General features: G+C 37.6%; 1 long non-coding RNA gene across 5 annotated transcripts; it reads right to left on the bottom strand.

Moving 5' to 3' along the window:
* Window positions 1-119: 119 nt before the first annotated feature.
* On the bottom strand, window positions 120-24,586 carry LOC144368302 (uncharacterized). 5 transcript variants are annotated; one of them, XR_013428110.1, is made up of 7 exons: window positions 24,070-24,586; window positions 20,395-20,571; window positions 20,007-20,116; window positions 13,555-13,646; window positions 13,106-13,338; window positions 3,225-3,575; window positions 372-2,275 (listed from the first exon to the last, which is right to left on the bottom strand). It is a non-coding gene; the product is annotated as an uncharacterized LOC144368302 (long non-coding RNA). The 5 variants fall into 5 exon arrangements; XR_013428109.1 differs by having other exon boundaries at window positions 372-3,575; window positions 24,070-24,234; window positions 24,324-24,586; XR_013428111.1 differs by lacking the exons at window positions 372-2,275; window positions 3,225-3,575 and adding an exon at window positions 120-363.
* Window positions 24,587-24,978: the final 392 nt, after the last annotated feature.

The raw sequence follows: 24,978 nt of genomic DNA, 5'->3' as shown, positions 1-24,978 counted from the left end.
TACTTCTAGAAATGATGGATTTCCTTTTGATGAAAGAAAAGAGGAGAAAAAGTTTTGGGGAAAATCTTTTTCTCAGAGGGGAAACAGACAATCATACCTCACTTTAGTGACCATAAACCTATCTGCAACTTACGATATTTCTGGAACTCATTGGCCAGGGTATACACGGTAGATTGACATAAGATGAATTTTTCTTCCAGATTACGGAAATTCAGTTTGTGTTCTTGTAATTCGGCTTGTAGTCCCCGTATGATTTCTTTCAATTTCATCTGAGGCTCTCCGTCAAGGTTCATTTCAGCCCCTCCATCAGGGGAAGGGCTGAAGAATACTGCCATGTTTGTACAGTAAATGTACAGCCAGGACCTGCAAAGAGGAAACCCAAACATGTTATGGGTTAAAAACAAGTGAATCCAAGAGCTGGATGCAGTGGCAAACGCCTATAATCTCAGAGGCTCAGAAGGTGAGACAGAAGGACCTAGAGTTAGAAGTCAGCTTGAGCAATGACAAGGTGCTAAGCCACTCAGTGAGACCCTGTCTCTTAATAAAATACAAAAAAGGGCTGCATATGTGGCTCAGTGTTTGAGTGCTTCTGACCCAAATATTTTAGAAAAATAAAATAACCCAAGTAGAATTCATTGGGATTAAGGGAAGACAGCAGCTGTCACGATTCACTTACTGTTGAGAACTAAGTACTCAGCAGTCCACAACACTTCAAACTCCTTCACCTTTCAAACAAGGATCCACACACCTGAGTCTATAGCATGGACTCAAGACAGAAATGAGGAGGTAGGGCTGAGTGCGCTAGGTAACAGTCTAACAGAATCAGAAGGTGGGAGATGTCATGGAATGTGGGAGCCTCTGCCTTCCAATGGCCTCATGATGGCTGACCCACTGGTTTCCTCAGAAGGTCACTACAGATGTAGACCACCACTCATTGGGCAGTCTCAGTACTTGTGTACCCTCATGGCAACGTTACCAACTTTTCTGTGTTCCCTTCTCCAAACACCATATTTCACATTACTCCTACAGGTATATCTTGAGAATCCTCGAAGTAAAAATGGTTTCCCAACAAGTTAAAATTATCTACAGGACTACCCAGTGGTCACCTCACTATTTCCTTAATAATAAAGTGGATCATAAGGCTTTTCCTCAAGGGAACAATGCAAAACTGTCAATGTAACATAGTCATAATGTTCTTCTCTGAATATGCAGCCATTATTTCAAAATCCACTAAAAATACAGAACAAAGAGTAAACCATGAGTGTTTGAAATTGTGTTCTGCACTTTCTTAATATTATTTTGTTATACTCCATTTTTATTGTGGCCTCTTTTCTCTCACTGGGACATCTGTTGGTGTATAGGACTCTGAAGGAATTCCTCATTTATTACAAAAGTTCCAATTGGCTCAGGCAATAGGAACATGGAAAGGAGAATAGAAACATGGACGACAGCCATGCTAAATCTCTGTGAACCCTCAACTGTGGGATGCTCATTGGGAAGAAAATTTCCAGATCCCTCTTACTAAGTCCAAAGCAGATAATGTCCAGTTCTGACTCTGCTCTTCATGGCAATCTTCCCTTCACTAGGTCAGGCTACTGGTGTCTGTAATCAATGTTCTCACCTACTGAGAACCATGGCTGAATCTGAAGCAGATACGTTAAGCTCTTTTCAGTAAGGATTGGATACTCTTCCTAGCATGCTGCAGGGAAATGAGCCCAGTGCTTTATCTGTAGGACCTCAGCAAATGCATTCATTTGCTTTAACCCACTTATAATGTAAGTTCTCTAGATACATGGAGATTTTACATTTTACACACATCACAGGATAAACTGAGGAGCAAAGCAGGGGAGTTAGTTTATTCTGCTTCTATGAACACAAGAGTCATGGACTCTCATCCACTTGAATGTCAGAAAGCCTGGCTTTTAGCCCCACCTTCCTCCCTTTGGACTGCAAACCTGAAAATTACTTCAATTATTTACCTGCATTTGAAATGAAGTTTGAGTAAAAACAAGAGTTGAACTTTGAGGAATGACAATATTAGTTTGTTTTGAAGTGGATAGAAAATGCCGAGGTCTAGAGAAAACATCAGGATAATCTTCGCAAGGAAGAACTTATGTGTCTAACTTATCCTGCCTCTTTCTCCAGCTCGCCAGAACATACTCAGTATCTGTTGATATCATCAAAATCATCTTCAGATCTTGAGAATATGGATTTCTATGAGCCAAACTGGAGAGCAGGTGTTGGTCTGAGAAGTCATACATCATTATGCTGGGACCTGTTGGAAGCAACCAGTAGGGGGATCAACCTGACTACCAACATTTTTTGATACAGCACTGGCTACACTCACCAATGAGTCCACTATCAATTCTTTCACTTGCTGTTTACAAGACTGACAGTTCTGTAAAAGCTAAGATTATGTTTGACCCATCTCTGTGTTCAGTTTCCAGTGGGGCCCAAGCACTGAAGCACCTGGCAGGATACACTCAGTGAATGCATAAAAGTGGTTGCATACCACAGTTATTACAATGAAGTCCTTTACAGTGTCATCTAAAGCCTTCTAGTTAGTGTCCCCTTCAATGAGTCCACAGTGCCACATACGGAGTCCTGCACATAACTCTGCATGTGAAGAAGAGAAAACTACCCTAAGGACACTTTGTTTCCCACCTATAATCCACATTGCACTCTAGGGTTTGTAATCTGTGCTTCTGTCAGTTTTAATTTTTTAAAAATTTTTAATTTGTATAAAAGTTAAAGGTTGACTGAAGAAAAGACTTACACATTGACTTATGCTTGTTCTAAAAGGTAGGTCTTAGAAAAGCATCCATGTGCCAGTGATTTACGAAGACCATGCCTCCCAGGAGAAAGAGGGAGTGGATCTGAGGGAGCTGGGAAGAAAAGGCAAAACAGCCTGCAATGTGTGTGATTCAGGGACAGCATCATGTGTTTAAAGGATAATTTTCGTAATATTTGGACACTGAATTGGCTCTGCATCAGTGTGGCAGTTACAAAGAAGAGCAGGACAGCAGCTTTGGATACAGAAAAGTGTTCAGAGTGAAAACCACAGGAGTGAGTCAATCTTATGCATAACTAAAGTTGAATTTTACACTCTCCTATCAAGTGAATATAGCTTCCTGCATGTAAAAAGTCCCAGAGAACTTGTGCCTTCTAGTCCTCTTCCTGTCAATATTTTCACATCATATGATATACTGGTGTTGTTTGTGTACCTGCTGTTCTTGCTATGGCAGAACTGTCCAGGATCTTGGGATAACACTGCAGAAAGAAGTTATTCATGTCATTCTCATTTTAGTTCTTTCAAAGGAACAACTGACTTTTTTTAAGGGAGAAAGTCCCCAAGTCTTCTCAGACAGATGACAAAAATGCTCACCAGAAAACAGGCCATACAGAGTGGTTTAGCAAAGTAAACCAGTGACACCAGCAGACGGTTTTTACCTTTGCAGCTATTTTGGCCTGTTTGTGTGCTCCATTTTGTCTGATAATTACCCTCCCATGATGATTCCCTGGGGGCCAGTGATTCAAGTGATGCTTTTCTTCATCATGATGCTCTTCACTATTTCCTACAAACAAATTTATTAAAGCCCCTTTAGATATTAAGCAGTTCTACCAAATTCGTTAAAAACACAGTAGCCTATCATGGCACAGAGAAATTACTGGTATGAATTTAGAAAGATCTCATTCATTACTTTAAAGAAATGGCCTGCCCAGGTATTCTTATCCATGAAACAGAGTAGTCCCTGTAAAATAGATCTCATGAGCAGCATGCTAGTTGGTTAACTGGGCAGAGGGAAAAATGTCTTTTTCTCCCCACATGAACAGAAACTGCAGAAAATTGGTAAACTTTGGGAAGCTCCAGCTGTACCTACCTGCTGTTACATGGTTGCTTCCCAGGCACAGTGATTTACCTCCCAATATGACTTTCATAGAAAACATACTCATTCCTCTTCAGGGACCCTATCCCATGACACTCCATGCATCTGCGAACTACACAGGACCCTCCAGGCCTGCTTTTATCACTTAACAAGGGAAAATTCTCTCCTTTTCACCTCTTTAGTATTGCAGTGTACCCTACATCCCACCCTCAGATTTTACTACTTCAACTCCCTAAAACAAACCCTGGGAGTGACTTTCGAAAATACACTCATAAACATTCTCCATTTGAATGCTACAGTTATCATGCAATGTGCATTAAGCAATATTTCTAAGAGGAAACATAAACCAGAAAGGATAAATCTCCCTTGGCCCACAATTAAATCAGCCTGCAAATTCCTTAAAAGTTTTCTTTCTTAGGCCACGCTCTTTTCAATTTCACAAACTTGCACCTGTAACACGATCTTTCCTGAAACTATGCTAGGTAGTTGCTGCCTGCTATCTAAAAGGCACATGCCTGATCTAGACAGGAACAGTGTTGGGATAGTATGACCTCTACCTACTGGAAGAATCTACTGTCCTCCCACTGAGCCAGTCCTCATCATTCAAGACTACACACAAAATGCAGATACCAGGAGAGCAGGTACAAATATCACTTGCCTAATGGAATCTCTCATAAACTGGGCACTTTGGAGCAGCTTCCTGTGAGCAGGTCCTCTGGGCACCTTACAAAATGCTCTGCCAGCTTGCACTCCTCAGCCAGTTGCTTTTCCTCTCTCTTTTTTTAAAATAATTGTAGATGGATGGTTTTATTTGTTTATTTCTTTATGCCTTTGTTTGTTTTTTTTTATGCAGTGCTAAGGACTGAACTAAGTGCCTCGCTCATGTTAGTCAAGCACTCTGCCACTGAGCTACAGCCCCATTCCATAACCTTTTTTTGTAAGCAGTGTACTCACTAGCCACATCCAGAGTAGAGTAAACCACATGTTTCTCGGAGAGGGAGGCTGGACTCTTGCTTGGGAGGCCAACGGAGTGAGACAAGTCATGACAGCTGGAATGAGTCAAAAGCACCTCATTCAAGTTGACTTTCATGGGAATTTGAGAAAGGGTGGAGTGTGAGAGAGGGCTTCAGGTGCTCAGTTCATTGGTTAGGTAACATTGCTGGTGAGGAAGGAGACTCATCTATCCCTATGTGGTTCAGGCCTGTCATATCACAATGACAGCAATAACAAACAGTACAACCCCAGAGTCTTTTCTTACACATTCCTTGAACAAGTTCTAATAAATCAAAGTTCCTGAGGCATTATTGATTCCAAAAGATGTTGGGCATTCAGGCCTTGTTCTTTAATATTTTGATTTTATATGACTTTGGTGTGGTTTGGTCACATTTCTTGCTATGGAATTCAACAAAACCAACAAACTCAGGCCTAACCCACAGAAAATGATGTGTGTCTCCTCCTAACTGCCTTTTGCATAGGAGAGCACAGTGGTTCACTGTGACTGAAGGAAACTTGACTTTAACACCAGGAAGAGACTGTCTCTAGGTTGCTAAGGTAAAAACTAATGGAAGGTAGAAACCAAGAAAAGAAACAAGAGGCCCCCTTCCTGGTTACCAGAATGGATGGAATAAGTACATTCTGTACTTTTGCTCTTCCTTGGGACTTGCAATCTCAAGATATCACCATTACATTCATTATCCATGACTTGCACATTTACCTGGAGTGCACTGGCTCTTTTGCTTCAGATTGCTTTAAGTTTCTGCAAATATACTCAGACAAAAAGAATAACAACAAAAACTTATCCTTATGTCCTGTTACCAACCCGGTACCAATTTATTCACAGGGTGAGTGTATTCTTTATGTGATGAAAGGAAACTCTGAGGAGTACACTCAAGGAACTCTTGGGGTGTATCTTCTGAGAAATGGAAAGGTGTCCTTTCCTTAGTCACTGGTCAGATATCCCTTGTTTGGTCAATTAATAGCATCATACTCTATTTTTTGAATCTGGTGATCAGCTGAGACTATTCATTATCCCAATGATCAAGAAAAACTTAAAGACTGGCTTGTAGAACACTTTCTTCAAGACTCAGACCTTACTCCAGAAGCTAGTTTCTTTGTAGATTTGAGATTATTTACAGGGACTGAAATAATGTGTGGGATCTATAGACCTTCCTTGAGGAAAGATCTTTTGTGCTACTGAGCAAACAGAATAATTTCTATTAAAGGGAGTGGAGTGTGTCAGGGTCCAGTCCAGGCCTTAAGGAATAATTCTAACACATTCATGAGGGACCATACAAACAATATCTCCCATGATACAATCAAGAGCACTAACTTATTTGTACACTCACCAATCCTCAAAGTAGACTTACTGTTCAGGATCAAAAATTAGCAAGGACATTATAGGAGAGATCACCTGTTACAGCTTGGAGGAACGAGACCATGCAGATCTCTGCTCCACACATGAATCAGTGGTGCCTGTGGGACTGTTGCAGTCTCCACAACCACCCCACTCTGGTTATTCTTGTGTTCACCATCCTGAATTTTCACTGAACCCCAACAGAAATCTAACTGATATCAGTATAATTCTCTCTTAATGAACTACTCCCAAGCTGCACCAAGAGAAGTGACTTCATACTCACTAAGAGGTCAACACTGGAGCAGGGAAGTTGGTGGATATCAGGCAGTTCACAGTAAATGGAGGATGTCTTATGGGTCTCATTAATGAGTCCTTAAGGGCTTCTTCCACTTCCTCCTTTTCCTCCTGTCCCTCTTTTTCAGTCTGGTGTGATGAAGTGTATGGTTAAATCAAGAAAGTCAGATGCAAGAGTCCCAGGTGGTTCTCAAAGAGGCCTAAGGGAGTGGTCACAGAAGGTCAGGGGAACTACCTTCTAAAAGAAAGAAACTGGTCCACCTAGGATAATGGCAGAGTGCTGCTGCTTTCATGGCAGAACATAAAAGAAGATGCACTGACTAGAAAATGAGCTGAGGATGATGGATTCTCAATGCTCCCTATTTGATACAAGCAGGACCCACAACACACACAGAGAACACAACAGTGGCTCCAACTTTTCTATAAATTACACTGATTTTTACATACTTCAGAAGTCAATGCACTTGAGACACTGCAGAATCCAAGAGGTTTTGTGCATTCTAGGATTCTTTCTCTATATATTGTGAATAGATATCATTTTTTTCTGGTTCCTTGGTATGAAATCCCTGCCAATATGCTACAGCCAACCATGCATAAACTAGATATACATTTCATCCTCAATTTATCCACAGAGAGTATAGACATAGATTCTGAGTTTAAAAACTTTAGTAAAGCTGATTATTTCTACCCTCATAAAGCCCAGCATAGGAGAGTTCCCCCCTCAAAAAAAATCTTCTCAAATAAATGGGTGAATTTAGTGTGTTACTTTAAAGCTGAAAAGGATAACTTGGGCTGTAGCCATAAAAAAGACTTGGTGAAACTAATAAGAGCAAAAAAATTACAGCAAATTGTTGGAAATTGGCTCGTAAATTCGAAGTAATAATGCAATACCTTTCTTCCATCAATCACTCGATCAATGTACCTATATTTATACATAGGTGCGAGTGTATACATACATATATACAAATACACAGGTATTATATTTTATATCATATTGTGTACTTAGTTTTCAAATATGAATTAAAGCCAAATTTTGTTTTATAGATTTTGTTGTTAAAAATGGAAGTGTATTCTTTATTTCTCATTTGAAAAAAACAAATAGAACTTAAATCATATTAGATAACACATTATCCTTTACTTACACTTATCCTTATCCTTTACTTACACTTATCCTTGTCCTTTACACCATGTGAACTATTAGGTAGTAACCAAAACATCTCTATTACACTTAACTAATTTTTCAACAATTATCTGTAAGAAAGATATTACACCGAACATAGCTACAAAAAGGAAGTTATATAAGCGTAATCTTGAATAATTACATTAAGAATGAGATTTATTTATGTATACAGTTATTCAAAACAATTGTTTAATATTTTTTTTCATTTTATATATGGTTGTCCTTGATGTGTACAGAATGGTTCCTGGAATTTTACTAATGTGAACTGATGCTCAAATCCCTTAAACCATATGGAATAGTATTTCCATATAATATACACACACACTTCCTGGTACTTTCAGTCATCTATGGATTCTTAATAAATCAAATACAATATAAATGGTATCTAAATAGTTTTCATACTGTATTGTTTGAGGAATGACAAATAAGCCTGTACATATTTTGTACAGCTGCAGCCATGAGAGGCCTGACTACATACATAGTAAATGATCTGCAGTTGATTGCAGCCACAGATGTAGAAACTGCAGATACAAAGGACTCAAATTGCTTTAAGACAATTTGGTTTCTGGCAGTTATATAATCTCTCATATTTCTTTGAAGGACTCACAGACATATACTACACAGTATTCACACCAAACTAGAATGCACTGAATGCAAAGATTATTGTTTTATGAAGAACTAAAAATTCAGTTTGTCAACAAAACATTGTTCTATGTGTGAATGCATATTTTATCTATGAAAGTACACAGCACCACTTTTATTAAAACATGCCGCAAACTAATTAATCTACTTTAGTGCTCCATACCAATCTTATCAAAGTCTTTGTTTAACACTATCTTCTTTTCTTGGTAAAGTGACTAGATCAATTGGATTCAGTGTTCCAAATAATCAATTAACATTATGACAAATCAAATTTTTACAGTAATGTGAAAAGAATAAAGTGTGGACTGTATCCATTCTTGTATTTTTCTTTTTTTGGTCTTGTCTTGACAATGAGTCTCTGAATATTATTTAATGACATTAGAAATCATGTTATATTTAGAATGAAATAGTCTGGGCTTAAGCCACTTCATGAAGGTTAAAAAGACAATTTTAAAATAACAACTTGAATAAAATGGATACTAAGATAATTAAAAAATTAATGAGAGCAACTAAGAATAGAGTAGGGAGGAAGAGCAGGAAGAAAAGATTGACATTAAACAGAGGCACGAGATGGGAGGGAAAGAGAGAGAAAAGTGGAATTGCATGGAAATGGAAAGAGACCCTCATTGTTATAAAAAACTACATAAAAGAGGTTGTGAGGGGAATTGGAAGGAAAATAAGGAGAGAAATGAATTACAGTAGATGGGATAGAAAGAAAAGATGGGGGGGAGGGGGACAGTAGAGGATAGGAAAGGTAGCAGAATACATCAGTCACTAGTATGGCATTATGTAAAAATGTGAATGTGTAACCTATGTGATTCTGCAATCTGTATTTGGGGTAAAAATGGGAGTTCATAATTCACTTGAAACTATTGTTCGAAGTATGATATGTCAAGAGCTTTGTAATGTTGTGAACAACCAATAAAAAAAAAATTGTGTAGGCAGATCTTAGAAAACTTATGGAATATTCATGAACTATATGCAATTATAGTTTATAAAACCAATTTACATGGCATAAAATTCAGGCCATGATAACCAGTAGGTAATATGATTGCTCCCCAAGGGAGAAATAGGAATGAAGTTTAGCATCTCAATAACTGACTGAAACAGACTCATAATACTATTTCCATTGTGAAAATAGAATTGAACTATTTTATTGGGGGAGATTAATTAAGCATTGTGAAGTATATAGAGCACCTGTACTTAGTTTTAATTAAGTATTATTGATTTGAAGTTTACCTGGTGAACTTCCAAGTACAAACTCCAGGAAAATGAGGAATTTAGCAATACAATCTTAAACAACTTAGTGTACACAATGTGGGAGAAATGGTGAAATAAAATCTAATGGGCTAATCGAGAATTTTGGTTATTGCACTGATAAAATATATAGAAATTTTTTGGCTCAATTTAAAATAATTTGGAAAATAGTAGAGCAGAGGTCAAAACAAATTGCTTTACAAGTCCTCAATCAATGCTTGTGACTCTGAGCCAATAGAAATCAGGGACATAAATGCTAAATAAATGTCAAAGATGACTTTTTAAGTTTGCCAGAAATTGTAATTGTAGGTCAAGAGTTTGGAACATTTTTCTTCTGCCACACACAATTAATTAGATATCCTTAACAGTTTGCTATAAATGCTTTGGGCAGGGCATTATGCATAGGAGTTAAAAGAGGAGAATTAATGATGGTAAGTGATTTATATTTCAGATAGAAAACCTGTCACTTCTGTTGTTACTAAGAGATAAATAGCATAAAGTTTTTAAATTATGAATTTAGAATACACCTTAAGTTGCCAAACAGTAAGAAGAGTTTAGGCTTAACTGTTGCCCATTTTAGGAAACTGCCAAAAACTTTTGCTCCCTCTGAAACAAATATTTTTATAGTCCTATAAAAGTAAAAATGTGTAACTTGATGATTGATCAAATAGAACGTTAATCTGGTTTAATTTTACTGCTTTAAATACTAAAATGAAAACAAATAATTGTCATTCAGTCAGACATATGCTCCTTTTTTAAATAATTGTTTTACTATGTAAATAGATGTGTATATGTGTGACAATATGTATATGTGTGTATATATATGCATGCATGTAGGCATATATAAATATGTACCTATATTATCACACTAGTAATATATTCACTTATAGATATTGTATCTGTGATGGCTCTGCACTGGCTCTGAACTGTCTTTCATCTTTCATTCACTGTTGTATTGAGATGTTCAGGATATCTGGGCAGGATTAGTCCAATGTTTGTCAGGAAGAGAGTCAAAGTAAACTCCCTGAATCACAAAGAACACAATCCTATGATCCTAGCTATTTTATCTTAATGCTGGAATGAAATCAGAGAAGAAACTTTACATATATTTATCAAGTACATGATATTTTGCCTTCAGTCCTTTATTGAATTAAGTACAGCTTGTCTAACAATTTTATCTTTTGTTTAAACTATGAAATTTAGAAAGCCAAATTATTTTTCAGTAAAAATTATTGGAAATTTCCATTATATTTAGAAAAGAAAAAAATGTAGCTACCTGGAAATCCTTTCAGAGTCTGTACATTATTCTAATAGCTTTTTTCAACTCTTAACATTCTAAGTTTTATGTCAGAAATTTGATAAAAGTGAGAAAAAAGTTTGGGCTCCAATCATTCAGGTCAATTTAATGTTCAGAATTCATTAGTAACATAGATTGTATATCCATGTATTTGAAAGACTGAAAGCTCTTCAGAAAGATTTCACCTGTGATAACTTTAAATGCTTTAGAAATGAGGTCACTTTCAATCTTAATTTAAGAATTTCTAGTTGATAACAATACTGAGAAGCAATAATATGGAAAGAACAAAGAAGGAGCAGAATCAGAAAGTATGAATTAAAATTTCCTTATATGATCATTCCAATTATATCTGTCAATTGAAAAGTGGTTTAATAAATTAATGACAAAGATTTCCTTTATATGGCATGAAATCCTAACTTTCTCAGTTCGAGGGGTACAACCTGGACTAGATTTAAATTATTCTTTCCCATCTAAGTCTTTCTGATGTGGAGGTTTGAAAAAAAAAATGCAATCATTGAGTTACTGCTGAGATGGATAGCTACTAATCTGTGGAGAAATATACAATTTGTTCCTTTAGATGATGCAAAATTGATTTAGGGAATAATGAAACTTAGCAGCAGAGGCAAGCCTGGATGAGGGGTGAAAACAGACTGTAGAGAAGAGAGCTTTAGGGCAGAGTTTTCTTCTATTAGATGCAGGGTCTCTGGTTTATTTCCTATGTGCTTGATCCATTTTAAATTCTGTTTTGTGCATGGTGAGAGATAGGGGTTTAATTTCACTTTGTTGCATATGGAGTTAGGAAAGCTCAAATCCCAAATTTAGTAATATAAAAGGTATACATTGCATGGCTCAATGTAACAAAAATACTCAACATATAAGTTTGAATAAATAACTGATTCACTTATCCAAAATTTATTTCCGAAAAATGACCAAATTTTTTTTCTTTTTCAGTTAGCATTTGACCTTTTTATAGTTTGCATATCCTTTATTTTCATTTCATTCTCACAAAAGTCTTACAAAGTAAGTACAACAGGTAGTTGAAAGTTGAGTTTACCAAAAAAACAATCAAGATCCAGATAATTTAAATCCCTATAGTCATAACTAGTAAAGTGAGGAGTCCTATATTCAAACCTAGAGTTTCTAATAATGGGACCAGTCGGTCTCAGAGTATGGCACTCAACTAACAGAATCTGGGAATTTTTTTCCAGTATGAGTGCATTTGATCTTTAAGAACCATTTTAAATGACATTTCTAAATTAAGTATTAAAGTAAAAGAAGTCTTAAGGTAAGTAAATTGGATATGCCTGACAATTTACCCACTATGCACTTAAAGCAGGTACTCCCAAATCAAAAACAAACAACTTAACATAAAAATATTTTGAATAAAACTGTTAATTATTACTTCTATGGTTATTAAAGCTTTACTTCAAACTAGACCACTTAACATTAAATTTGTCTTTCCAAAGGAGGCCAATTTAATAAACAAAATAGTAACAAAATATTAAGCTTTTACATAAAAAGTAAGAGTAAGACACAATTAGAAACAAAGAATATACCACAGCCTTGTCTTGTTTGTAGTGTCTGGAGCTTCCAAAGCATATCATAAGTCATTATAACTTAGAAATGCAAAAATAAAAAGTTACTTGGATTTTGTTTGTTCAAAGCATGCTTTGTTAAAGCTGCAGATTACCTTTTCAATACATTGGTGTTACAATAGTAGATGTGAATGATTAATTAAAAGTTTAATGCCTGATTACGAAGAAAGAAAAACACAGCTTTAAAAAAAAATTGAAAAAAGACACTATGGGGTTAGAAACGATGGTAGAGGGGCTGGGGTTGTAGTAAAGTGGTAGAGCACTGGCCTCACATGTGTGAAGCTCTGGGTTCAATCCTCAACACCACATATAAATAAATAAATTAAAGAAAGATATTGTGTCCAAGTATAGCCCCCCCCAAAAAATAAATATTTACAAAAAAGAAAAAGAAACAATGGTAGAATGATTTGGCCATTACTAATGCATGGGCCCACATGATTACATGATTTGTGTAAATCTGCTTCCTGGACAACCAGATGAAGGAGAAATTACACTTCACTGATTTGGGATGTGTCAAAGTGCATTCCACTGTCATGTGTAACTGATCAGAACAAGTGAAGAATATATTTGAACAAATTAAAAAGCAGAAAGCAAGCTTACCAAAGTTCTGGGGCTGGTGTAAGTAGCAGATGATCCTCTGCTGTCTGCATGTGTGGAAATTCTGGCTGGTGCATGGGTCCTGGTCACAGGTGCTCGTGTCTTGATGCCAACAGCAATCCTTGTGTGCATGCAGGCATGTGTGTAAACACAGACAGCAGCTTCCACTTCGAGGGTCCTGAGGGCCATAGGGCACCTCGCTGGGAGATGTACATCAACCAATGTCATTCAGAGCCCTGCCAGATATATGTTCCCCATGATAAACAAAAACTAAATAATTTACAACTAGAATGCCCACACCACACAACATTCTCAACAAAATATTTCATGAGGATGAATTTAAAAAAACTGGAAAGGGAGGATCTACACTAAATAAATAGTCAATCAAACTAAAAACTAAGGCACATTAATAACCAGATATAATTCAAAATGAGTGGGAACCCAGATCATACCTCAATAATAAACTTAAATATTAACAGCCTGAACTCATCAATCAGAATATGCAGATTGGCAGATTCATTTCATGGGGAAAGACATCCACAGGCTGTGGGTGAAAGGATGGGAAAAAACATCACATTAATAGTGTAAACAAGCTGGGGTTTCCATGCTCATCTCAGATAAAGTAGACTTCAAGTCAAATTTAATTGGAAGAGACAAAGAAGGATATTTCATACTTCTTAAGAGAAGTATTTATGAGGAGGACATAACAATTATAAACATTTGTGTCCCAAAAAATGGACCTCTGCATGTATCAAACAAATCCTTCTCTATTTCAATAGTAAAATAGACCATAACACAATAATACTGGGTGACATTAACACACCTGTCTCACTACTAGACAGCCCTTCTATACAAAAACTAATGAAAAAACTATAGAGGGACTTGGGTTGAGGCTCCATGGTAGAGCACTTGCCTAGCATGTATGAGGCACTGGGATCAATTCTCAGCACAGCATATAATATAAAATAAATAAAATAAAGTTCTAAGAAGTAAAAATAAATATTTTTAAAAAAGAAACCACACAATAATACAATAATTTATACTTAATAGAAATATATAGAATATTTCATCCATTAACGAGTAAATACACTTTCTTTTCATCAGCACTTGTCTTCTTCTCTAAAATAGGCCATAACTTACACTGAAAAGCAATTCCTAGTAAATACAAAAAAAGCAAAGAAATTACCCTGCATTCTATCATATTAAAATGGAAGAAATTAGAAATCAGCGCTCAAGTAAAAAACAGAAGCTACTCTACCAAAGGGAGACTACATTATACATTATTTAATGAGGAACAGATAGTCAAATAAATCAAGGATGAAATAAAAAAAATTGTTAAAGGTAAATGAGAACACTGATAAAACATATCAAAATCTCTGGGACACTAGGTAGGCAGTACTAAGAGGAAAGTTTACTGCACTGTGCACGAATAAAGGACCTAACAGTACATCTCAAAACCTGAGAAAAAGAAGAACAAATCAATACCAAAAGCAATAGAAGATAGAAACTAGTTAAAATCAGGAAAGGCAGCAGAATACAACAGACACTATAAACATGGATGTATAACCAATGTGATCCTGCAATCTGTTCACATGGTAAAAATAAGAATTCATAATCCACTTGAATCAAATGTATGAAATATGATATGTCAAGATCATTGTAGTGTTTTGAGCAACCAATAAAAAATAAAAATCAGAGCTGAAATCAATGAACTCTAAAGGAAAAAAATTGAAAAATTGACAAAACACAAAGTTGGTTCTTTGAAACAATGAATAAAATACATAAACCCTTGGCCATGCTAACGAAGAGAAAAAGAAAACTAAGATTACTAAAAAAGAAGATGAAGCAGGTAATATCACAATGGACATGTCTAAAATGCAGAAGGAAATTAGAAACTACTTTGACAATTTGTACTCCAAAAAAAAGGAAAATATAGAATACATAAATAAATTCCTAGAGTCATAAGACCTACTCAAACTAAATGAGGAGGTCATACACAATTTAAATAGATTAATTGCAAGTAATGAAATAGAAAACACCATCTAAAGCCTACCAACCAGTCTGGGGTTGTGTGGTAGAGTGCTTGCCTGGCATGTGTGAGGCACTAGGTTTGATTATCAGCATCACATAAAAAATAAACTAAAGGCATTGTGCCTATCTAAAACTAATAAAAATATATTTTAAAAAGCCTACCAACCAAGAAAAGTCCAGGACCAGACAGATTCTCTGCTAAATTCAATGAGACTTTCAAAGAAGAATTAACACCATACTTCTCATAGTATTCCATGAAACAGGAAAAGAGGGAAGCCTTCTAAACTCATTCTATGAGACTAACATCACCCTGATACCAAAACCAGACAACGACTCTTTAAGAAAACTTCAGACTAATATCCCTGATGAACATATATGTAAAAATTCTCAATAAAATTCTGACAAATTGCATACAAAAAATATTAAAAACATAGTTCACCATGATCAAGTGGGGTTCATCCCAAGGATCCAAGGTTGGTTTAATATGCAGAAATCAATAAATGTAAATCATCATATGAATAGACTTGAAAACAAGAATCATAGGATCTCAATAGATGCAAAAAACAGCATTTGACAAAATACGGCACACTCTCATGTTCAAAACACGAGAAAAATTAGGAATAGTAGAAACATACCTCAACATTGTAAAAGCTATCTATGCTAAACCCAAGGCCAGCATCATTCTAAATGGAGAAAAATTGAAAGCATCCCCTCTCAACACTAAAACAAGACAAGGATGTCATCTTTCACCACTTCTATTCAACATCATCCTTGAAACTCTAGCCAGAGCAATTATAAGAAAGAAGTTAAAGGAATACAAGTAGGTATAGAAGAACCCAAACTATCCCTATTTGCTGATAACATGATTCTGTATCTAAAAAAATCCAAAAAACTCCACCAGAAAACTTCTGAAACTACCAGATGAATTCAGCAAAGTCAGAGGATGTAAAATCACCACCCATAAATCAAATGCATTCTAGTACAGCAGTGATGAATCCACTAAATGAGAAATTATGAAAACTAGCCCATTCACAACACTCTCAAAATAAAATAAAATAAAATACCTGGGAATCAATCAAACAAAAGAGGTGAAATGCCTCTATAATGAAAAGTAAAGAACATTAAAGAAAGTCAAGAAAACTAAGAAGATAGAAAGATCTCCCATGATCCTGGATAGGCAGAATTATTACTGTCCAATATGCTCTACTACCAAAAGCATTATATAGATTTAATGCAATTTCTATTAAAATCACAATGACATTCTTCATAGAAATATAAAAAGCAATCATGAAATTTCTTTGGAAAAATAAGAGACCCAGAATAGGCAAAGCAATCTTTAGCATGAAAAGTAAAGCAGGAGGCATCACCATACCAGACGTAAAACCATACCACAGAGCTATAGTAACAAAAACAACATGGTACTGGCACCAAAACAGACTTGTAGGTACAGAATAGAGGATGTTGGGGTTTTTAACTTCTTCAATGCACTCCATCCCACAGAGAGGCTTAGGAGAACAGGCCCCAAACTGGAAGGTTCAAGAAAGGTGAGGGTCCGCCAGCCGCCCACCCAGCCCTCCCCACTGGAGGACAATCAGAAGCACCAGGGAGACCAGTCAAAGCAGGATCTCCTTTATTGAGGAAGTACACACAGCTAATATAATGTGCAGGAGCCAATCAGGATAAAGGTCAGAGGGGTAGAGCAAGTTCACATGTCATGCCCTACAGAGGACACAGAGACAAACCCACATAAATACATTATCTCACATTAGACAAAGATGCCAAAAACTTTCATTGGAGAAAAAAATAGCCTATTCAACCAATAGTGATGGCAAAACTGGGAATGCACATGCAGGACAATGAAATTAAACCTCTCTCTCTCACACCATGCCCCAAAGTCAACCCAAAGTGCATCTAAGACTTAGCCACTAGAACAGAGACCCTGTACCTAACAGAAGAAAAAGTAGAAACAAATCTTCACCATGTCATCCTAGGATCAGACTTCTGTAACAAGACCCCAGAAGTGCAAGAAGTAAAATTAAGGATCAATAAATGGGATGGATTAAAATAAAAAAGATTCTTAGCAGCAAAGGAAACAATAATGTGAGAAGAGAGCCTAGAGACTGGGAGAAAATCTTTACCACATGTACCTCTCACAAAGCACTGATCTCTAGGATACAGAAAGAACTAAAAAAAACTTAACACCAAGAACACATATAACCCAATCAATAAAGGAGCTAAGAAAATGAACATACACTTCACAGAAGAAGAAATACAATCGATCAACAAATGTATAAGAAAAAGTGTTCAACATTTATAGCAATTAAAGAAATGCAAATCAAAACTACACTAACACTCCATATGGGGGGAAAGATACACTCATACATTGCTGTGGGGACTGCAAACTGTATGACCACAAGGGAAAGCAGTACGGAGAATATTCTGAAAACATGGAATGGAACCACCATTTGACCCAGCTATCCCATTCCTCAATTTATATCCAAAGGACGTAAAATCAGCATACTGCAGTAACGCAGCCATATCAACATACACAGAAGCTCAATTCACAATAGCTAGATGTCCTTCAATAGATGAATGGATAAAGAAAATCTCAGATAGATATTCAATGGAATATTACTCAGCTTTAAAGAAGAATGAAATTATGGCATTTGCCAGTTAATGGATGGAGTTGGAGAATATCATGATAAGAGAAAGAAGTCAATACCCATAAACCAAAGGCAAAATGGTTTCTGGGACATGTGCATTTTAATTCAAATAAAGGGGAGGGCAGGGAACTAGAGAAGAATGGAGTTACCTTGTATTTGGCAGAGGGAAGTGAAGGGAGGGGAGGGAACATGAGGATAGGAAGGATAACAGAAGAAAATAGATATTATTACTTTATGTATATATATATATATATATATATATATGACTGCACGACCAATGTGATCCTACAACATGCATACTCAGAAAATGAGAAATTATATCCCATGTATAAATGATAACCAAAGGGCATGAATGCATTCCACTGTCATGGATAACTAATTAAAACAAATTAAAAACTTAAAAAAAGAGACACTGGAAAAGCAAACTCTCCTGCTGCCCCAGAGTTTTGCAAAATCTGTCACATTCCATTAATGGAAATGGATCTAACTTGCAGCACGTGCTCTATGGTACTCTGGACCTCTTCTATGGAGACAGTCACCATTTGACCCAGCTATCCCACTCCTTGGTTTATACCCAAAGGACATAAAATCAGCATACTGCAGTAACGCAGCCACATCAACGTTTATGGAAGCTCAATTCACAATAGCTAAATGTCCTTCAATAAATGAATGGATAAAGAAAATCTGAGAATCTTGAATGCTGAGAGGCCCAGCTAACACTGCTGAAGTGACTGCTGAGGTGGCTGCTCTGGCTGATGAAGGATGCCAGCTTATGTAGATGTGGATGGTGCCCTGATTTTGAACTATACCCTCAATGCAGGACCAGCTCTCGCTCAGCTAGCATTTAGGAACACAGAGTGGGGACCCTTTGGGTCTGTCAATGTCTGCAAAGTATGCATTGACAAAAGAGCAAGGTACAGTCTTTTTGCACATGAGGTGCACAGAATGAAAATGGCATGATATTGGCAGCAAAACACATACAGAGACCGATGGTACACAAGAAAGGACACAGAGACAATCTGACAAAAATAGTTATCTCACACTAGAAAAAGGCACCAAAATATACATTGGAGAAAAGACAGCCTCATAAACAAGTGGTGCTGGGAAAATTGGAAATCTATACCTACCAAAAAGAAATAAAAAGCATCTCTCTCATGCATAAAAATCAACTCAAAGCGGATCAAAGGTGGAGGCACTAGGTCAGAGACCCTGGGCCTGATCCTAGTACATGTAGCCCCATATTTCCATCATGTCGGCTTAGGAACGCACTTTGTTACTGGGACTCCTAAAGTACAAGAAGTGAAACCAAGAATGGATAAATGCAATGGATTCAAACTACAAAGCTTCTTCACAACAAAGGATACAATCAAGAACATGAAGAGAGAGCCTACACAATGGGAAAAAATCTTTACCACATGTACCTCAGATCAAGCATTATTCTCCAGAACACATTAAGAACTCAAGAAACCTAACATTCCTCCATATATCTGGTTTGGTGCCAGTACTCTTTCTGATTCATTCACTATGCTCTTACCCCTTGCCTCCCCACTCCCTTCACTCACTTGTGTTTTCTTAGGACTCTCCAAAAAGCTTTCTATAGTGATTGCACAAATGTGCAGTCTCACCAGCAACGTATGTGAGTACCTTTTCCCCCACATCCTCACCACCATTTACTGTTGCTTATATCCTTGATAACTACCATTCTGAGTGGAGTGAGATGGAATCTCAGTGTTATTTTGATTTGCATTTCTATAATGGGTATATACCTTCTTTGGCACATCAATTCCATTCACCAGTTCAGAAAGTGAGTTTAAGGAAAACCAATTAAGAGAGCAGTGAAGCTATCTGATATTTTTGGGCACTGATTAAGCATAACTATCATTTAAGTAGATGATATTTAAAATGCTTACTAACAAATTACAGCGTTGGAGGCATATTAAAAACAATTTAACTTTAAAATTGAGTACCTAAAAGAATAAGAAAACCCAGTTGCAGGTGCCCTCTTCCCTTTTTTGTAATACAAAGAACTTTGAACTTCTCAATGCAAGAAATTTGAAACAAAAAACAGTATCGGAGTTTATATTTTCTTCAAGGACTAGAATTGTCAGAGAAATACCTGAATTTTTAATAGAAAAAATAAGGTTAAAGATTGGGCAGGGCAGTGGGTGTTCTTGGAACAAGTTTTTAGCAGGTAATTCTACCTCACTTACCTTTAAGACATATCAGAAGGAACCACTCTACATTTTATAATCCCATGTGCTTTCTAATGTATGTGATTTTGTTTCTCATCCTTCCTTCCTCTCCGGATCATTTCTATCTTCTGAAAAACAGCAAAACGAATGAAATGAAAATCTTCTCTGTGGTTTACATAGACAGCAGAAAATGAAAAAGGGTCATATCTATGTGGCATTTTGCAGCCAACAGAGGGAAAGTCAAACTCCCATAAAAGGTGGGGTGAGGGGCTGCTAAGAAGTCAACAGGCAGAATTCTATCAGATTTAGTCACTACCAAGCTCTCATATTACCTGACATGAGATAAAATATTGCATGCGCCCAGGTGCAGGGAGGGATTCAAGTACTAAGGGACAAAAACACTGACCTGATACCTCCAGAGCTCTCCAATGTCATCAGTCCTTTCAAAGCAAACAGGTTTTCCAAGACTTCATCCAGGCAGCCATTGACAAAACAGAGCCAACAGGCCCACCCAATCACAGAGATTCTTTTCTTGTTCATGGTCTTCAAGGATATTCACCTGGCTAGGGCAATGTCACTTTTCCTAAAGAAAGAACAAGAGGCAGAAAGCACAAATCTGTCAACAGTTCTTAAGAATGACAGCTGCCATGGCACTCAAATAAATGCTGTAACAAGAGCTGACTGGGGAAGCCAGATTCAGTTGCCCTCTTTAGAAGAAATCCTCTGCACAGGATGGGGAAGCCCTGTGTCTGCAAGACCTAGAGCTGAGGAGCACCCTGGTGTCATCTTCCTCTCTTTCCAGAAGCATCCATCTGATCCTTCAGCTGCAATATGGAAGTTACTCTGACTTTCTGCTATAATAAAAGATAAACTACAAAATATAAGCAAAGACCCAGGCTTTGTAAGGTTAGAGTATGAGACGGCTGGGGGTTCTCATCAACACAGTGGAAGTGGACGGTCACAGAGAGTTCCTAGGGTTTCAATGTCGGCTGAATCATGAGGAACATTTTGGGTTCGTGTAATTTTATTATTGAGATAACCTACTCCCTATGTGAAAATCTCTCAAAAAGTTAAATTCCAGCACTTGTAAACTCAAAAGCTCCAGGAACTAGCAAGGTGGATTATATACAAGGTTTCAGGCAGGACAGAGAACAAAAGGTAAAACTGATGTGACTAATTTGCAAAAGTATTCAATTACAAAGTAAAATAAAATAAAAACCTGGGCACAATGGCACATGCTTGTTATCACAGCTACTAAAGAAGCTAATGTAGGAAGATCATGAATTTAAGCCCAGCTTTGGCAAATTAAACACATTAACCCCTACTCAATAAAGTAGAATAAAATAATATATAAAGGGATGGGGATGTAGCTCAGTAAGAGAGTGCTTGCCTAATATGTGCAAGATCTTGAATTCACTCCCAGTAAGTATCACAAATGAACAAAAAAGGAAAACAAGAACTGCTCTGTCAAACAAGGCACACAGGCAAATTTCAGTGCACAGCCATCTACGATCTCTGACCTGTGTCCTCAAAGATTTATTTGAAAATATTTTATTGTGTGACCTTACCTTTAGTATTGAAAGGGAATGACAATTCTCAGAGGTGACTGGACAAGATGCTGAAAACACTTCTTGCTATACTTGAATGTACACTCTCCTTGGTATATCTTCTCAGGCTCTTGGGTTCTCTGGGTTTTACATTTATTATATAAATTTAATGCCTCAGAAATATAATTACATCAGAGTCAAATGTAGTTTTTCGTTCTTGGAAAATAAAAACCCAAATTGCTTTCAACTCAGTGAAGGGCACTGACTTAATCCTAACCTTAGCCCAAAGGTTTAAGTTTATGTATGCAAATAGAGTTCTCGCATTTTCCCTTATGGTCACATCTTTTACTCAAGCTTCATATCTGACTCAGTAGATGCTGCCAGCTAGTATTCTATTGTAACCCAGTAAACCAAAGATATAGTGGATACCACACATAATCTGTTCACTATCCTGTACTTCAATCATGTTTGTTTGGGTTGGGGTTGAAGATGCTAAGAACTATCAAAGGCATGATTTGATTACTGTTAATGTTACTGGGTTGCTGCTGTTATAGGACTTACCCTTTTGTAGAGGAATAAAACAGAATTAATGAAAGCATCATGATTGTATAACCTTAGCAAGGAATGAAAAAAGAGTTGAGCTAGACTTCATTCTGGAAGTTAATGCTGACTCACTAGAAAATATTGAACTAGTTTCCTAAATGTTCTGTGTCTTAGTTTGCTCATTGTTAAATGTCCTCTCTTTTCCCCAAGGTTTTAACAATCACAGGTCCTAGATTTTCAAAATGCTCCAAAAAACCCTCAAACATTTAACAATACTTTTTTGTTGTTTGTTTCTTTGGTACTGAGGATTGAATCCAGGGGAGCTCAATCACCGACTCACATCCCCAGTGTTTTTTGTTTGTTTGTTTGTTTGAGGAGCCTCATAGTATTTCCATAACTGCTCTACTAATTTACAGAAGCATAAGCCTATTAATCATTTAAGGAATATTTGTCTACATCTGATAATTTACTTCCTTCAAGGCTGAAGACATCAAGGTCAGAAAAACTAAGATATTTTCTACAGACCAATTTCTTTTACTATGTCCTGTTCCAGGAACCTGGAGTGGTGCCCAGAAGTCTTCAGTCTTTACCCTACTTTTAGTACAGTTAGTCCTGGAGGCAGATCAACCCTGAAGAGATTGCCTTCTCTCAGCAGAAGCAATATAGGCCCATGGGAAATGAATAGGACATCCCAGAATCACAGATCTAATAGATAAGTATTCTATGAAGCAAGTGGAAATTGCCCCTTGAATAGCTGGCAATTTCCTCAACACCAATAACATGTGGTATGATCAGAATTCAAGAAAATCATAAAACACACCACAGTTTGACCAACACTGCTTATTACACATACGTCTTGTTTCCTACCCCAGTTCTTCCTCTGAAAGTAAAACTCACATCAGTTTCCTGAAAGACAGAATTGAGACACTTGACATCACTTGTCTTCCAAATATAGGTACAATGATTATTAAAGTTTATTTCCTTCTTTCCCCATTGTAATCTCCATTTGGTTTTTGGGGCAAGTGGTCAATTCTGATTTTTGTGGACCCACAGAGTTAGGCCTCTAGCCTAGGACTTAGGTAACAGGAAAGGTGCTGGGCAAAATCAATGAAGCCCTATGATGTGACACTGTTCTACTGTCTTAGCATTGATCTTGGCATTCTGCCTTAGCAGTGATCACCACCTGATTTTTATCTATTGCCTATCTTTTCCTTTTAAAATATAAGCTCCATGAGATTAGAAACCTTTATCTGCAGTAGTGTAAGGAGTGGTTGGCACATAAAGCAGGTGGCTCAATCAGTATTCATGAAGACTCAAGACACAATATTACCTTCATAAAAACATGCTTTGTTGGAGTTTCTATGAAAAAACAACCCAAACTCAACTTTTTTGTAGTTCAGAATGAATTTACTGAAGGGGGACACACTTGTAAAATGGAAGCACCAGGATTAACTTACATGGATATAATATTCTGATGATGTTACTTAGAAAATAATACAACTTCTGTTCTCTGTATTGCTGATTACCATTCTAAGTTCCAGCATACATGACTTACTAATAAAGTTGTTGTGTTATATAAGAAAATATGTATAAACTCCTTAGGGTAGCACATAGAAATACAAAGTCTTTCTTTTTTGTATTTCTATTTTGTTATTACTATAATATTAATGCTTCTATTTTGTTATTATTTTAATATTTGTGTTAGTGGTATACTACATCATGAAATCACTCAAAACTGATGTTGAGTCCCCCTTAACACATGGGTTCCATCTACTCCCCATAGTTTCCTTGAAACATCCTTGGGGGCATTCAGTCTTTGCTCATTCAACTCACTAACATTCAGAGGCTTTCACTTGGCCTACAGCTAACAGGGAAAGGTCAGGGGATTTCAGGGTCTAACCCAATTCATCACTAGAGTGAACAGAATTGAGCTGGACTCCTGAGAACAGAGTAGCCATTCCAGGACTCCACCCAAGAATTCCCGGACTCACCCGTAGGATGACACCCAGCTGCAGCTCCCAGCGAAGTCCTCTCAGCAGGAGTCCCCCAGCTGCGTGGCACTCCCAGGTCTTCTGTGGCACTCCCAGGATCCTGCGCGGCACTCCCAGGATCCTGCGCTGCGCTCCCAGGGTCCTGCATGGCGCTGCCACCGTCCTCTGCAGCACACAGGAGAGGCTGTGTACCCAGGGTGCGCGGGGCGGAGGCTCAGGCGGCCACAGGGAGGGCCACCTGTTGGGCTTCTTACCAGCTCTCCAGGTGAGCAGCAGACCCTCAGAGGAAAGGACACGGCACAGGCACAGGCGCAGGACTCACTGCAGTAGGGCTTGGAAAGTGAGAAGTCACCTGGAGAAGGACGGCCCAGAAGCCAACTTCTGGGAACTGCTCTTTCAGGCGGGTCTTGAGGGTTGTGTTCCCCACAGGCGCCTGGGCCTTCCGGGGTCCTGGAGAGTGCGGAGCACGTGCGTGTGCGTGGGGGGCGGAGCTAGGCGTGGGCCACATCCGGGGTAGGCAGGCGGGTGGGCGGGGAAACATGCAAATTTGGGCGGGAAGCACAAGGATTCAGAACCCACTGGATGTGGTGCCCGATGGTGTGCGATGGCACTTTTAAGTTCCCATCCTCTGGAGGCCTGGCCTGCGTGGTTTTATCAGTTGCTTCAGTCAATCACTGAAAACTCATCTCCCCCTTTGGATTTCTTCTTCATTGACTGTGTATGCGCAGTTGATGGTTTGTCACTGGTTAATTCTCCCTCAAAGGTGTTAATGATGGGGGAGTTTCCATTGCTCCTTGTGTTTCTATTCTGCCTTTCCCTGCAACAAATTCTACAGTGACCAGGAGACCAGGAGACTGTCCCAGGAGCTCATTCATCCATCATTTATATATGATGATTATTTGAATGTTC

Source organism: Ictidomys tridecemlineatus, chromosome 11 (genome assembly GCF_052094955.1).
Source record: "Ictidomys tridecemlineatus isolate mIctTri1 chromosome 11, mIctTri1.hap1, whole genome shotgun sequence".
NCBI classification, from domain to species: domain Eukaryota; kingdom Metazoa; phylum Chordata; class Mammalia; order Rodentia; family Sciuridae; genus Ictidomys; species Ictidomys tridecemlineatus.
This window is presented reverse-complemented; position numbering and strand designations above follow the sequence as displayed.